This window comes from Phocoena phocoena, chromosome 13 (genome assembly GCF_963924675.1).
Source record: "Phocoena phocoena chromosome 13, mPhoPho1.1, whole genome shotgun sequence".
Taxonomy (NCBI): Eukaryota; Metazoa; Chordata; class Mammalia; order Artiodactyla; family Phocoenidae; genus Phocoena; species Phocoena phocoena.
In genome coordinates, this window is record NC_089231.1 from 23,225,625 (window position 1) to 23,241,296 (window position 15,672).

The window sequence follows — 15,672 nt, forward strand, 5'->3', positions numbered from 1 at the left end:
CTTCTGCAGAAGAAAGTAAAGCAAGATTCTTATTTTGCATTGTATATAAAAATACATTCCATATGGTTTAGAAATATAAATGTGAAAGGTCCAAAAAAATATGTTCAAAAAATTAGGAAAATATGTATATAACTTTGGGGATGAGAAAGCCCTTACTGACAAGACATGAAACCCAGAAATTTTTTAAAACGACATTTTTACTACATAAAAACTTTCATATATCAAGATTCTTAAAGTCAAAGGACCAAAAAAAACACCTGGAGAAAACTGTATTGTATGATAAAGGGTTAATGCCCCTAAGAAATGGTCCAAGTAAGTGCATTAATAAGAACAAAAAAACTGATAAAATAGAAAAATAAGCAATGAATATACACAGGAAATTCACAGCAGAAATCCAAACAGCCAATAAGCATGAAAAGGCTCAGTCACCCTGTAGTCAGAAGAAATGCAAATTAAAGGAAAAGAGACATTATTTTCCACACATCAGCTGGCAAATATTAATGCTATCCTGTGCTAACCAAGACAAGGGAAAATGGGTACCTGCATTTTACTAGTGGTGTTTAGTATGAATTGCTATTATGTTCTGGGAGAGTGATCTGGCAATATATATTACCAGTAATAATGATGCTGCTAATAGCAATATACTTTAACCCAGCAATCCCAGTTTTGGAAATCGACCTTACAGAAATAAAGGATCTGTGTACAATGATGTTTATTGTGCTACTTTTAAGGTGGCTAAAATTTGGAAACCATCTGAACATATATATACATATATATATATGTATATATATATATATATATATCTCAATAGGGAAACAACTGAATATTTTATTGTATATTCATATCATGAACTATTTATTCTACAGTTCAGTCAGGTCTGTAACTCTTGTCCTGAAGGGAAGACAGTGAGAAAAGTTACAGATGCTATGGCATAATCTCATTTTTATAACAATGCCCAAACCCCTACATTATACAAGACAGTCTGGTGAGGAAGAATATACACCATATTGCTAATATTGGTTATCTCAGGGGTGATTAAAATGATGGTGGTGATAGTGGAGATTAACTTTTCTTTTAAATCTTTGAATTGTTTTTGGTTGCAATAAGCAGCATTTCATTTATTTATTTGATTTTATTTTATATTTAATTTACTTAATATTGATGATTTTTAAGAAATGTGTCATAATGCTGAACATGCTCTTCTAACTACATATCACCTGATCTCCCTTTCCATTTGGGGATACAGTCACCTCACACATCAGGTGGGTGGTACATCTCTCCACCCCCCACACAAGCCTTGAGGTTACTGCTAGTGTCCTTTCCATGTGTCACTCCACATTTTCACTTCCAAGATCAAGACTTCCTCTGATAATATTTGCAGAGGCTTTCTCATTGGACTGCAGTTTGCAAGAGGTGGAAGAATACACAGAATGTAGAAAGTTGAAAATTTAAAGTAATAAATGCAGAAAGTATAATAGAATATAATCACTTTGCATGTGTAACAAATAATAGATCTAAGCCAGTGGTACAGAACCCTGGAGAGTATGAGAGTATTAGAATCACCTAGAGAGCTTTTAAAACATATCAATGATTGGGCTCCATCCCAGAACAATTAAACAGGAAATTCTGCAAAAAACGTGTGTATTAGAATTAAAAAAAAAAAATTCTTCCCCTGTGATTCTAACATGCAGTCAGTTTTGAGAACCACTTAGTGAAAGGCTAATGGAGAACTATAATGGATGGATCGGGCTGACGTGAGCTCACTAGTCAATCTTTTTTAAAAAAAACTTTTGTTAGGAAAAATTTCAAACACAGATTAATATAACGCACTGTCACATACCCATCACCGAGCTTCAACAATTATCAACTCACGGTCAATCCTGTTTCATCTTTATCCCTCACCCATCGTCTAAGAATACTTGACAAGTGGTATTATTGGGTACTTCCATCAGGGAGCACATGCTGTCTGGCTGTCTCTCTTTTTCTGACGTTAACAGCCACTAATGATCATTTCCAGGACCAATTATTTCATTAGCTGATATTCTCTCATTCCTTCTGTAGTTATTAGCTATCATCCTTTAGTAATTCCCTGATCAACTAGTTAGTCACCCTGCAATACAATTTGTACGGAAAAGGTCCAGTGATCAATCTTGACACCACAAAGAGAGACAAGACCTAATCCAACTCCTGATGCGATGTAATACGAAGTACACAGTAATTTAGGAGGTTTTCTTGCCAAAAAGTATAACCTGCATCTGGAAAAGCTGTTATCTCAATACCAGTTTATTAAAGGACACCACAGGGACGGAAAAAGCAAAATTCAGTATGTATGAAACATTACAGGACAAATGACTTGGCTTCTTCAACAAATGAAATACAAGGAAAAACAATAATAAAGAGGGAGGAAGGGGCTTCCCTGGTGGCGCAGTGGTTGAGAGTCCGCCTGCCGATGCAGGGGACACAGATTCGTGCCCCGGTCTGGGAGGATCCCACATGCTGCGGAGCGGCTGGGCCCGTGAGCCATGGCCGCTGAGCCTGCGCATCCGGAGCCTATGCTCCGCAATGGGAGAGGCCGCAACAGTGAGAGGCCCGCATACGGCAAAAAAAAAAAAAAAAAAAAAAAGGGAGGAGATGAAGAGATATGAGCCGTCAACCAAGTGTAGCATGTGTAGCTTGTTTGACTCCTGATTTGGACAATGGGAGAAAAAAAAAAAGAGACAACAGGGGATATGTAAACTTTCACTGGATAGATGGTTAACATGAAATTCTTATGAGATTGATGATGGTTTTATATTTAAGGAGTTACTGTGTTCTATAAACATAAACAAGTATTTAATGGATGAAACGGTACATTTAGATTTACTTTAAAATAATCCAGTGGGGGTGAAGGTACCAGATGAAACTGACTGTGAGTTGGTACATTCAGTACATGATTCTATTTTTGTATATATTTGAAAGTTTTCATAATAAAAAGTTGAAAAACAAGCCAAATAATCAACTCTTCCACTAGGTCGGAAGTAATCAGGAAGTTAATTTATTTAATCAATGGTGCATGTTTTGTGACATGCACCATTCTAAGCACTAGGAAATAAGTGACCAAACCAGATTTTGATCCCTGTCTTTTTGGACAAAAAAAAACAAAAAAACCCAGCCGCTTGCTTTTTCATGACTAAGAACCACTTTGGAGGAAGTGCACATTCCGGGCGAGAACACAGCACACGATCGATCGCAGAACTGTCACTTGACACTCTGGGCCAGTGGTTCTCAGTCCCGGCTCCATATCACGAACACCTGGTGATTCTGGGGCCTCAGCACTTGGAAGGCTTCCCAGAAGATTCTAAAGGCTGCCGGGTTCAGAACGAGTTTCTAGGCAGGCAGTGCCAACCCTGCCATCACCCAGTGGTGCAGGTAGGGCAGATACTGCCAGCCTCCATTTTAGAGATGAAAAAAGCGTGACCCCCGAGATGAGTGAGCGGCCAAGGCAGAGCCAGGGCCAGAGGCCAGGTCTCCAACCGTTGGCCAGCCAAGCCTCTCCTCCAATTCAGCATCAGTGTAGCAAAAGGAGGGGTGGGCGTCGGCAGGAGCGCCGGGCAACTGAGGCCCCCGTCTGGGGGTGGGGGTGGACAAGGCGCGTGCTCTTCCCCGGCGCTCCCGGGCCTGGGTCCTCTGCTCCGGTCCCGGCCCGCGAGTCCGCAGGAAGCGCGCCCTCAGCCACCTCGGCGGGCGCGTGGGGGGCCTCAGCGGCGCAGACCCTGGCCCGCCCCCCTCCGGCGCACCCTGCCCCACTCACCCACTCCCCGAGACCCGCGGCAAGAGCCGAGGGAGGCGCAGGCCCGCAGCGAGGCCCAGCCGTCCACGGGGACACGACGCGCGCGGGCGGAAGTGCGCCGCCGGCCGTGCCCACGTGAGGCCGCTCTAGGAAGCGCCGGAGGTCCGCGCTCGGTGGTTCCCGCCGGAGCTCAACCGCGCCTGGAGGCTAGGCAGCGGCCCCGGGCATCTGCTCTGTGCTGCAGTGGGACTCCCTCTCCTTCAGTCGCCCGCACCAGCGCGCTGGGTTCGATGGTGGCGGTAACCCGTGAGGACCAGAGCCCCCAAGGTGAAAAACATATACGGTTCAGCCTTTTGTTTTCCGTGTAATGTTTTCAAACAAGAGTGTTCACCCAGATGCTTTGCTCTGGCATATCTTTGTGTAAAGTCTGTTCTTTCGTGGGGATGAATCGTTCTATCTTAATCACTAAATCTGAAAGTGTAAGCTTGCGCTGCCTTAGAATCAGAGTTCATAGCAGCGTTACTATAGATCCTGAGTCTCCGCTCCATTTCACTTTGCTATTCCAGGTATACAGCGGAATGTTTGCTGAAAATCTGAAGCTGCCTGTGCTGTGGGAATGTTTGCTGAAAATCTGAAGCGGCCTGTGCTGTGCACGCACGAGCGTCGCAGGTGTGTTCACTTAGTGAACGCACAGCATTGCCTGCTGGACGCGCGAGTGAAGAGCCGGGGCCTAAACTGCGTGTAGTAACTACAAACCACGGGGAAAACACTCATTGATTTAAATCCCAATTTTCAAAATTTCAGGCTTGGGACTTCCCTGGTGGCGCAGTGGTTAAGATTCCCCCTGCCAATGCAGGGGACACGGGTTCGAGACCTGGCCCCGGAGGATCCCACATGCTGAAGAGCAACTAAGCCCATGTGCCACACCTACTGAACCTGCACTCTAGAGCCTATGAGCCACAACTACTGAGCCCACGTGCCACAACTACAGAAGCCCGTGCACCTAGAGCCTGTGCTCTGGAACAAGAGAAGCCACTGCAAGGAGAAGCCTGCACACCGCAACGAAGACCCAACGCAGGCGAAAAAAATAATAATAATTTTAAAATTTCATGCTCCTATGCAGTGCTAGATGCACTGGTATTTGCTCACATGCTCAAAGTGGTCAAAGTATCCAACAGCTTCATAACAGGAATAGAAGTGCTGTGGATGTGAGGTTTTTAAAACTACCTGGATAGAGGGATCAAGATCCCATCCTCTCCCCCCCACCCCCCGACCCCGACTGCTTTGCTCAATAAACCATTAGATCATTTACTTTTGGACCTCTTCAAAGCTTTTATTTATTCAAGTGTTAATTGAGCTCCGACTTTGTGAATAGTATTATTTTTGGGGCTGAGTTTTTTGTTGTTTTTTTTTTTTTTTGCAGTACGCGGGCCTCTCACTGTTGTGGCCTCTCCCGTTGCAGAGCACAGGCTCCGGACGTGCAGGCTCAGCGGCCATGGCTCACGGGCCCAGCTGCTCCGCGGAATGTGGGATCCTCCCGGACCGGGGCACGAACCCGCGTCCCCTGCATCGGCAGGCGGACTCTCAACCACTGCGCCACCAGGGAAGCCCGAGAGAGTTTTTTAAGTATGTCATGGCCCCTGGTTTTAGGAGCATACACTGAGGTTGGGAAAAGAGGTATCAGGAAGCCACTAACAATGTGAGGGAACAAAAGAGAAGCCAAAAGGAGTGATAAGACGGTAGAAATAGGGAGATCACTCAGTTAAGAAAGGGTTAGGGTAAACCCTGGCAGTCCAGTGCTTAGGACCCTGTGCTTTCACTGCCAAGGGGTCCCACAAGCTGCGCTAGGTGCCCCCCCCCCCCCCCAAAAAGAAACAGACTTGAACTGGTTCTTGTAGGATGGTCGAGACTTGGATTAGTGTTCTGGAAATGGAAAAATTAGGTGGATTTGTTTGTGTGGGGACTGGTTTAGCAAAGTATTAAAAACTGGACCTTGAACGTTATTTATTCTGACACTTGCCTAGCTAAGAAGTGCTCAGGAAGACACATTCTACAGCTAGGTCTCGATCACAACTCAGCTAGGGCTTCCCCACAGCGGTACCCTCCATAGATCTGCCCACTCCAGAGGTTCCTGGCTGGTTCCTGCCACCCACCACCCATACCCCAATCAAGGTTTCTTACAACTCCTCAGAGGTTCTTATAGCTTTAGAGAATACTGGACAGTGCTTTTTGTTCGTTTTTAAAACTTTACATTATGGGAAATTTTTAACATACACAAAAGTTGAGAAAATGTTTAATGAACCATTATGTGTAATCGTCACTCAACTTCAACAGTTAGTAACACCTGGTCCAATTTGTTTCCCCTAGAGCCCCTGCCTCTCCAAAGGCAACAAAAAGCCCTGGATTATTTTCATTTCCAGGCACAGTATCATTTTTTCCATAAACACTTCTAAAAGCATTTAAGGATCTTTTCTTTTTAAAAAAATTTCATCTCTGTATAATGATGGTGGATAGTTCAGTATATAAATATAAAGATAAGGACTTTAAAAAATGCAAAGTCTCTGGGGGAAACAGAGACTCCACTCTTGGAGGGCACACACATAATATCATTATCGTACAAAGACAATAATTCCTTAACATCATCAAATATACAGTCACTGTTCAAATTTTCCTGATCATCTCATAACTTTTTACAGCTCATTTGTTCTAGTCATAAAATCAAAATATAAAATAAAAGAAATTCAAAGCTCTCTTAAAAAACTTAGCTACAGGGAGATTGGTTCAAGATGGCGGAGTAGAAGGACGTGCTCTCACTCCGTCTTGAGAGAGCACCGAAATCACAACTAACTGTTGAACAATCATTGACAGGAAGACGCTGGAACTCACCAAAAAAGATACCCCACATCCAAAGACAAAGGAGAAGCCACAATGAGATGGTAGGAGGGGCACGATCACAATAAAATCAAATCCCATAACTGCTGGGTGGGTGACTCACAAACTGGAGAACACTTATACCACAGAAGTCCACCCACTGGAGTGAAGGTTCTGAGCCCCACGTCAGGCTTCCCAGCCTGGGGGTCCAGCAATGGGAGGAGGAATTCCTAGAGAATCAGACTTTGAAGTCTCGTTGGATTTGATTGCAGGACTTCGACAGGACTGGGGGAAACAGAGACTCCACTCTTGGAGGGCACACACAAAGTAGTGTGTGCATCGGGAACCAGGGGAAGGAGCAATGACCCCAGGGGAGACAACCAGACCTACCTGCTGGTGTTGGAGGGTGTCCTGCAGAGGCGGAGGGGGTGGTGGCTGTGGCTCACCGTGGGGACAAGGACACTGGCAGCAGAAGTTCTGGGAAGTAATCCTTGGAGTAAGCCCTCCCAGAGTCTGTCATTAGCCCCACCAAAGAGCCCAGGTAGGCTCCGGTGTTGGGTTGCCTCAGGCCAAACAACCAACAGGGAGGGAACCCAGCCCCACCCATCAGCAGACAAGCGGATTAAAGTTTTACTGAGCTCTGTCCACCAGAGCAACAGCCAGCTCTACCCACCACCAGTCCCTCCCATCAGGAAACTTGCACAAGCCTCTTAGATAGCCTCATCCACCAGAGGGCAGACAGCAGAAGCAAGAAGAACTACAATCCTGCAGCCTGTGGAACAAAAAGCACATTCACAGAAAGATAGACAAGATGAAAAGGCAGAGGGCTAGGTACCAGATGAAGGAACAAGATAAAACCCCAGTAAAACAACTAAATGAAGTGGAGATAGGCAACCTTCCAGAAAAAGAATTCAGAATAATGATAGTGAAGATGATCCAGGACCTCGGAAAAAGAATGGAGGCAAAGATCGAGAAGGTGTAACAAAGACCTAGAAGAATTAAAGAACAAACAAACAGAGATGAACAATACAATAACCGAAATGAAAAATACAGTGGAAGGAATCTATAGCAGAATAACTGAAGCAGAAGAACGGAGTATAATAAAGATAAAAGAATGAAAAGAAATGAAGACATCCTAAGAGACCTCTGGGACAATATTAAATGCAACAACATTTGCATTACAGGGGTCCCCGAAGGAGAAGAGAGAGAGAAAGGACCCAAGAAAATCTTTGAAGAGATTATAGTCGAAAACTTCCCTAACGTGGGAAAGGATATAGCCACCCAAGTCCAGGAAGCACAGAGATAAACCCACAGAAAACATCATTCTCAATGGTGAAAAACTGAAAGCATTTCCTCTAAGATCAGGAACAAGACAAGGATGTCCACTCTTATTCAACATAGTTTTGGAAGTCCTAGCCACAGCAATCAGAGAAGAAAAAGAAATACAAATTGGAAAAGAAGTAAAACTGTCACTGTTTGCAGATGACATGATACTATACATAAAGAATCCTATTCTATGATTATGTGAGAGAATACCTTTGGTCTTAGGAAATGCACACAGAAGTACTTAGGAGTAAAGGGGCATCATGTCTGCAATTTATTCTTAAATCATCAAATAAATATTTATATAGTGAGAGAGAAAGAGAGAATGACGAAACTAATAGAGCAAAATATAAACAATTGGTGAATGTTGGTAAAGGTGCTTGGGAGTTCTTTGCACTGTTCTTGCAACATTTCTAAGTTTGAAATTATATCTATATTAAAAAATAATAATGAAAAGGAGGGAGTGATCAACTGTGACAAATGATGCTTACGGATCTAGTAAAATTAAAGTGTGACCTTTGAATTTGGCAGTGTGTAGGTTTCTGTGGATGCTGGCTATGAAGGCCTGATTGGAGAGGTTCAAGAGCAAGTGGAAGGAGAAGAATGGAAGTCAGGAAGTATAGAGGAAGTATTGAAGGGTTTTGATTTAAAGAATAGTGACTTGGGGCAATAGCTGGAGGGGAGAAGAGTCAGGAGTCCTCCAGCCCCAGTCAGCATGACAGTGATCCAATAGAGGGAAAATGGATGATGCAGAGAGGGGAGAATTGATGAGCAAGGCCCTTAAGCAGGTGAGAGGAGATGGTACCTCATGCCCAAGTGGGGGGCTGTTTCTGGCTGACAGGAGTGTGGCCCATTCCTAAGCACGTGGGTGCAGATGCAGGTTGGCACTGCCCTCCAGCCAAAAAGCACCAAGAGCACAGCTGTAACTGTGACCAAGTTGGGTTTATCACTCACTGCAGCCGGGGAGAGGGCACACATGGGGAACTCTGGGGTGTCAGTATGAGTGTGTTAGGAAGCATCTATTACAGGATTCGGGGTTTCGCTGGGTAGTTTTGCAGAGGGCCCACGGAAGCCGGGGTTCACTCTGGATTGGGTGCTGTCAGGAAGCAGGGACACACGTATGACTGATTATCTCAATAAACCTTTTCTATAGGGAATGCAGACTAGAGTGAGGCTAAAACTGTCATTGGTAAAGTATTGTAATCAAGCATATTAGCCAGGATGCGGGGGCCGGGGGGAAGGCGCGAGGGAGGTTATTTCTGTGGTTTGGACAATGCTTAGGTTTGTCCATGCGTAGACGTGATGGTGGAGTAGCCTTGTTTGGGCCTTGATCCATTGTGGTCAGAGCAGCCTTGTCTGATGTCGATGTTCTTGTCTGATGTGAGATGGTTTCCATTCAACAGGAGAGCACCGGCCGAGGCCTAGCTGTGAGTTCCTAGTATCAGGCCAGCTCCTGGAAGTTAGGAGCTGCTGCTTTTCACTTTCTCAAGGTTCCTGGGGAGATGGGGAGAAGGGGAGCTTGAGGACATTCTCTTCTGATCGTCTCATTTGTCTGTGAAATAGGAAGCAAAGCTGTCTCGAGAGCAAGGGTGTGGGAGGATGTCAGGGAATCTGACAACAGGGAAGGTATCAGAGTCACTGGACGGGCAAGTGCCAGGAGCATTGAGGGTGTCTTGAAAATAGTGATTTTGACTGAGCACGACTGGGATGTTCTACAGCCGTGTTGTGCTGCTCAGCCTGTGCTCAGAGGACGTGGAGAATCTAGTTTAAACAGGATCAGAGTTTTGTCAAAACAGGACGCAGGAGCTCTGAATAGTGGCTTTGCCATTTTAAGTAGCTATGTGACCCTAAGAGTTCTGCGCCTCAGACCTTACATCTGTAAAATGGGGAAAATATCAGTACCTAACACCTCATAAGGTTGTTGTGAAGTTTAAATGAGTAAATGCGTATCAGGTACTTAGAATAGTACCTGGCTTGAAGGAAGTACTCAGTAAGTATGAGCTATTATACCATTTCCCCCTTTATCACAAAATCAACATACAGTTTTCCTACTTTAGTATTCTAACGTTAGGGTCTTAGAATCTGTATGCGGTAGGGGGAAGAGATGAGAACTCATTCCTTTACTCCTCTGATTAAACAAACTAAGGAGAGAAAGGGAGTAGGGAACCAAACAGAAGGAAATGAAAAAATGGGGAGCACGACTAGCTCCACAGTGAATTTCGGTCTAACAGCATAGTCCCAAGGGATCAAGTATTCTGCAGTGTGCATGTGTTTTAAGGTTTAAAATAATACCAAGTTTTAGGAGTGCCCTATATACAGCAGCCTTTAAAAACGAGGTCATACATTTCTGATGCATATGAAAATTTTATTAAGAAAATACACACATCTCGAAGTTTTGGATGAACAGATACACACTACTATATTTAAAAGAGATAACCAACAAGGACCTACTGTATAGCACAAGGAACTATATTCAATACCTTGTAATACCCTATAAGGGCAAAGAATCTGAAAAAGAATATGTGTATATATAAAAACTGAATCATTGTGCTGTACACCTAACACAACATTGTAAATCAACTATACTTCAATTAAAAAAAAGAAAATACACACATCTCAGTAGAATTTATGATAAGAAATTTATAACAAATGAGAAGAAAACAGTTCACACCATTAGGAAGTTTTTAGACTGACTCCTGGAACCATCTGGAGTAAGTCAATCTGGTAAAATACACTCTACACAAGGCGTTCCCCTTAAACCGGTATTCCCATAAGCTATTACCAGAAGATGGCTTATTCCATCTCTTTATCTTAAATACAAAGGTGAGAAAGGGTAAGCAATGACTTTTGCTACGTGTGGCTTCTTTCAAGTCAATAATGAATGCTTGGGATGTTACCAAAGGAAACACAATATCAATTGCAAAATATGGTTTTAATTTCAGTTAAAGGTCATTAGGCAAAGTATAATAAAACATGAGGCAGAAATTTTACTTTGTCAAATATTTAGCTAAAATAGATCTCAGAAATTCCTTATTCCACACATACATTTTTATATTACTACTTTCTGTTATGACCTTTTAGTGGAAGAAGTTATAGACATGGATGTAATACAATAGACATAATTAAAAATATATCTTACAACTCCAATTCATATCGACAACAGCAGATGTCAAGATACAAAGTGTATAAGCACTATTGAAACTGATTGCACAGAGTGATAGCAGTTGGTGGTTTTGTGAAGATTAGCAAATCAAAAGATGTCAGCTGGAATTCTTGGTGTAATTTATCAAATTCAAAACCAAATCTTTTGTTTACATCTAGTACTTAAAATGCTTAAGACTAACAAATTAAATAGGTTTATGTTGTATTTGAATTATAAATGGGAAAAAGTAAAAATCACGTGAACTGGTAAAACACGTTAAAAAGGACCTAAGACTAATATCATAATAGGTGAACAATTTTCATCTGAAATAACAATTCCTGAAGATAAGGTATTTAAGATCCAGATAAAATCGCCGGTCACAGAGGCCCTTCTTCCCTGAGAAGGGCTGAGGTGACACACAGCTCTGCCTCTCACCAGCAGAGAACTTGGGCGAATCTTTTAAACCTATCTGAGCATCTGTATCCTTCTCTGTAAAAGAGGCACAGTGACAGAAGGTGGTTGTGAGGATTAAATACGCTGATGCATGTAAGCTGCTTAGGACAATGCCCGGCAGAGTAGGTGCTATCCATAAAATTTAGTTTATCATCATTTGCTAACTGAACATACCTAACGTGTTGGTGCTAATTCAGTGACTATGTAGGAATCAATGATTTGCTAGAGTGTACACTTAAAATTAGGAAAATAAAGGGGAACAGTTTTCCTAGAACATAAAAGGACATACTGAAAATTGGGGAGTATATACCCATAAATCTCCCCTTCGTCTTAAAACTTTTAAAAGTGTGCTGAATGTAGGGGTAATTTCCCAAAGAGCAAAGTGGAAAATAAGTTTTTATTTGGGAAAAACAGGATTGATTAAATAGCCATATCAAAGAGTCAGTTTACTGGCAAAAAGCTGTTACAGAAATATACAAAGCATCCCAGTCATTTGACTTAATTTGTGTTTTACGTCACTGAACTCTGTACACATTTCCAGACCCTGACTTTTTCTCTTTGAGAGGCACTATTTTCCATACCCAAGTAACGAAAGTAATTATTGTTTTAAAATCTAATCACTGGTTTATTTGAGAAACTGCTGGCAAGGATTAAGGGAATTATGCAATAAGAGTCCTGTCCTAATTAGGCCCAGATTAATTTATAAAATTTGGAACAAAGCATTGAGCTTTTTGTCCACTTATATTAAAACATCTTGACTTCAGATGAGAGGTAAGTTTTCTGTAGTAAAATTGTCTTGAATATTTTAAATATTAAGTATGTTACTTTATTTAGCTTGTCTGTGGAGGATTTATTTCATTTTAACATCTAGATGTACATGAAAGTACAAATGATAAATCAGTTGAGAGCCAAAGTAGATAATGAATCTCTCTGCCATTTTCTATAAAGTCAGCAATGTACCCGCACCTGTGGAGAGGAATTACGATATTGGTGTTGCTTCATTCTTTAGGACAGTCCCTTTAAATGGAATCCCAGTAGAGAGCTTTGAGCTTTATATTAATGTTCTCAAGGATGTATGCGCAACACAGCTGATTCCATTTTGGTGAATTCAACCTTGGAGCTGTTCAAAGTTTGAAGAGGTTATTTTTGAGGGGTACTGAATGGGCTTGGGAAAAGCAACAGGAGCATTTGGATGAAGTATTTTTTCTAAGGCAAGACTTCTCCCACTCCTCTACTCTCCCCTTTGGGCTTTCTCAGTTATCTGAGAGTAAATAATGCTCCATACCCCTTGATAATTGTTATGCTTTGGTCTCAATTCACTAGCAACTCCTTATCAAAGGAGAATGTAGAATCTCATTTCTCCAGAGGCTGATAATTTAGAGAAAGAAAAGACAAAGGATAGGGCAAGTCATATCATAAGACAAATAATAACAGAGAACAAATGTCCACTTGATAATCTTTTATAAATGAAAACTAGTTGCTAGGTTTTCCTTAACAAGTATATTTAAAATCTAATTTAGAATTGAACAATGTTCTATTTACATATTTTCAGAATAAGCTGTTTAAAAGTTCTGTATTTTTGTTCTTATGAACATCCTAGGTAAGTTATACATAACAAAAAATAGATGAAAGAACAGAATTTCAGTTTTCTTTTTCAGAGAAAGTATATACTATCTGAGCACTAAACTTAAAACGCACACCACACTCAGTACTCTGGAGCAGTGCCACTCAGTGTGTTCTCTATACCAGCAGCACGGGCATCACCTGGGAGCTTGTCAGAAATGCAGGATCTCAGGCCCCACCCCAGACCCACCGCATCAGCAGGAGGAATTAGTTAGCTCTCCACATGATCTGGGCATCCACTTTAAGACAGTGATTGGGAGGGGAGGGGAAGTGTGTGCATCAGAATCACCTGGGGACCTACTGAAAATACACCTGCCACAGCCCTGCTCCAGGTGGTCCGGGGGCCTTAAAGGAGGGGGCAGAGGTATCTGCATTTTAAAGCTTCACAGTGACTTGGTGGCAACTTCCTGGTTAAGAATCCATCCCTTAAGAAGGTTTTAACCAAAATCTTTTAACACTTTTCCCATTATAGTCAATAAACCTTACCCTCATTAGTTATCCAATTTATTTCACAGTACAGGTGGGTGGTCTCAGATTAGAAAAATAGGTATTCTCACTTTTCCCACTAAATAATATGACAGACTAATCTACAGAATTTCTTCTTTTTTCAAAAGAATAAAAATGACTGTCCATTGCTATTTTTCAAGTTAATTACCTTTTCGCTGGGCAAAAGTTTCCATAGAGGGTCCATTTCTTTTCCAGTTTGCTGCCATTATGCCACCTCCCTTCCCACCATGCTGTTAGCTCCTGCCTGTATTCTTAGCTTATATACTAAAACATTTTAATTTGTATCCAAAAAACTGTTACTTCTTAAAATACTGGTTGGTAAATAATATATAATAAGTAGCTTCTAAATAAATATGATTTCTGTCTTATTTAAGGAAGCAGGCTATATGCCATTTGGCCTTGTTTTTTCCTTAAAATATTTTTAATTTCCATGTATACTGTATTAGGCATATTTAATAAGCAAACATCTTAGTAAAATTACTTTAATTCTACATTTTCCCGTCTTCAATAAGCATTAGGTGAAAAACAGGTCTGTAAATTATTTTACTTGTAATGTTAAACTAAAATCAAGATTTCACAGAAAATATTTTTGTGGATGATTTTGTTTTGACAAAAGTAATATGAAAAACATAAACCTTTTCCTTAATTGAAAAAACAAATTGTGACCCGATTGCTTTTTTTTACAAAACAGATTGATGATATAACATACCTCTGACTTTACTCATCTGTTAAGTGGGTTTAACCAACTGCATTTTCCCATACTCCAAATGGCAATGCTATTTTGAGCATTCTTAAAAACACTGAATTATATTCAAAATTATTGTGAATCAGCCTCTACCTATAGGTAAAAGGAGGCAGGAACATAAAAATGAAGCCTTTTTATCTCCCTGCAGAATATCACATCTAACATATCAAGGACTGTGGAGGGAAAAATCAAATAATGTGCACACTGATATGTAGCTATGAATAATTTTCGTAGTTAATATTCTAGAATGGGCATTTAAGTTTTGTTTGTTCCCCCAAAGCAAACTATGTTAGGCTCATATATAGCAATACTACTTCTCAAAATGTTTGGGATTGTTCTGTAGGAACTCTCCAATGTGTAAGCCACATAAGAAAACTGGTCTCACTAGCCAGTTATTCCCCATTTTACTGGGATTAAAAATGACATTTACTGGTCTGAACACCTACTTTATTCATTCCCACTTAGCTCTAAATTAATTTTGGTGGTTTCAAACAATTAAATCCACCTTCAATGGAGAAAGAGTTGTCACTACTAATGATAGTTAAAGGAATGTATCATATGAACATTCCAAAATTATATCAAGTAATAAAGAGCATCACTACTGGAATAAGGGTATAGACTCATAGATGAGTCTAAATATGACTCATTTAGATGTGAAACATATGGCTAATCTGTTAGGTCACACGCTGTCAAAAATCATAATTTATGCATCAGGTATCCTATACCCCCTTCTTTAGAATCATCTAGAAGAAAATGAAAATATGTGTTTTTCATAATAAGCAAACCTGAATTTCTCGTTGGGCAATAAAATAGCAGAATTGAAGCAATTTAAGATATTTATTTTAAAAAGTTACACTGAGATTTTTATACACTGTTGAAAACAATGACTAGTTTATTTGTATAAAGGCGGCAGTACTTCACATTTCTCCCACGTTATAGTTAAGCCTCAGTTTAGTCCCAGAAAATACATAATAGAGTAGATTTTTCCTGATCTATCTACTGAAAAGGAATTTCAGAGCATGAAGGTAAAATGAAGCGGAAATAAAAGGACATTTTTAGATACTGACAATTTGTCCTTAGAATTTGGTTAAATTTGTCTTCTTCCCAAAATTCTGTACTCATATCCACAGAAGTAAATCTCTATTTTAGTAGCCCTAAAAGAACTAGGTGAGAGAAGATGATTAGCTATAATAGTAAATAGCAAATACTTCGGCAAGAGTGAACAGGAGCACAAGTGAA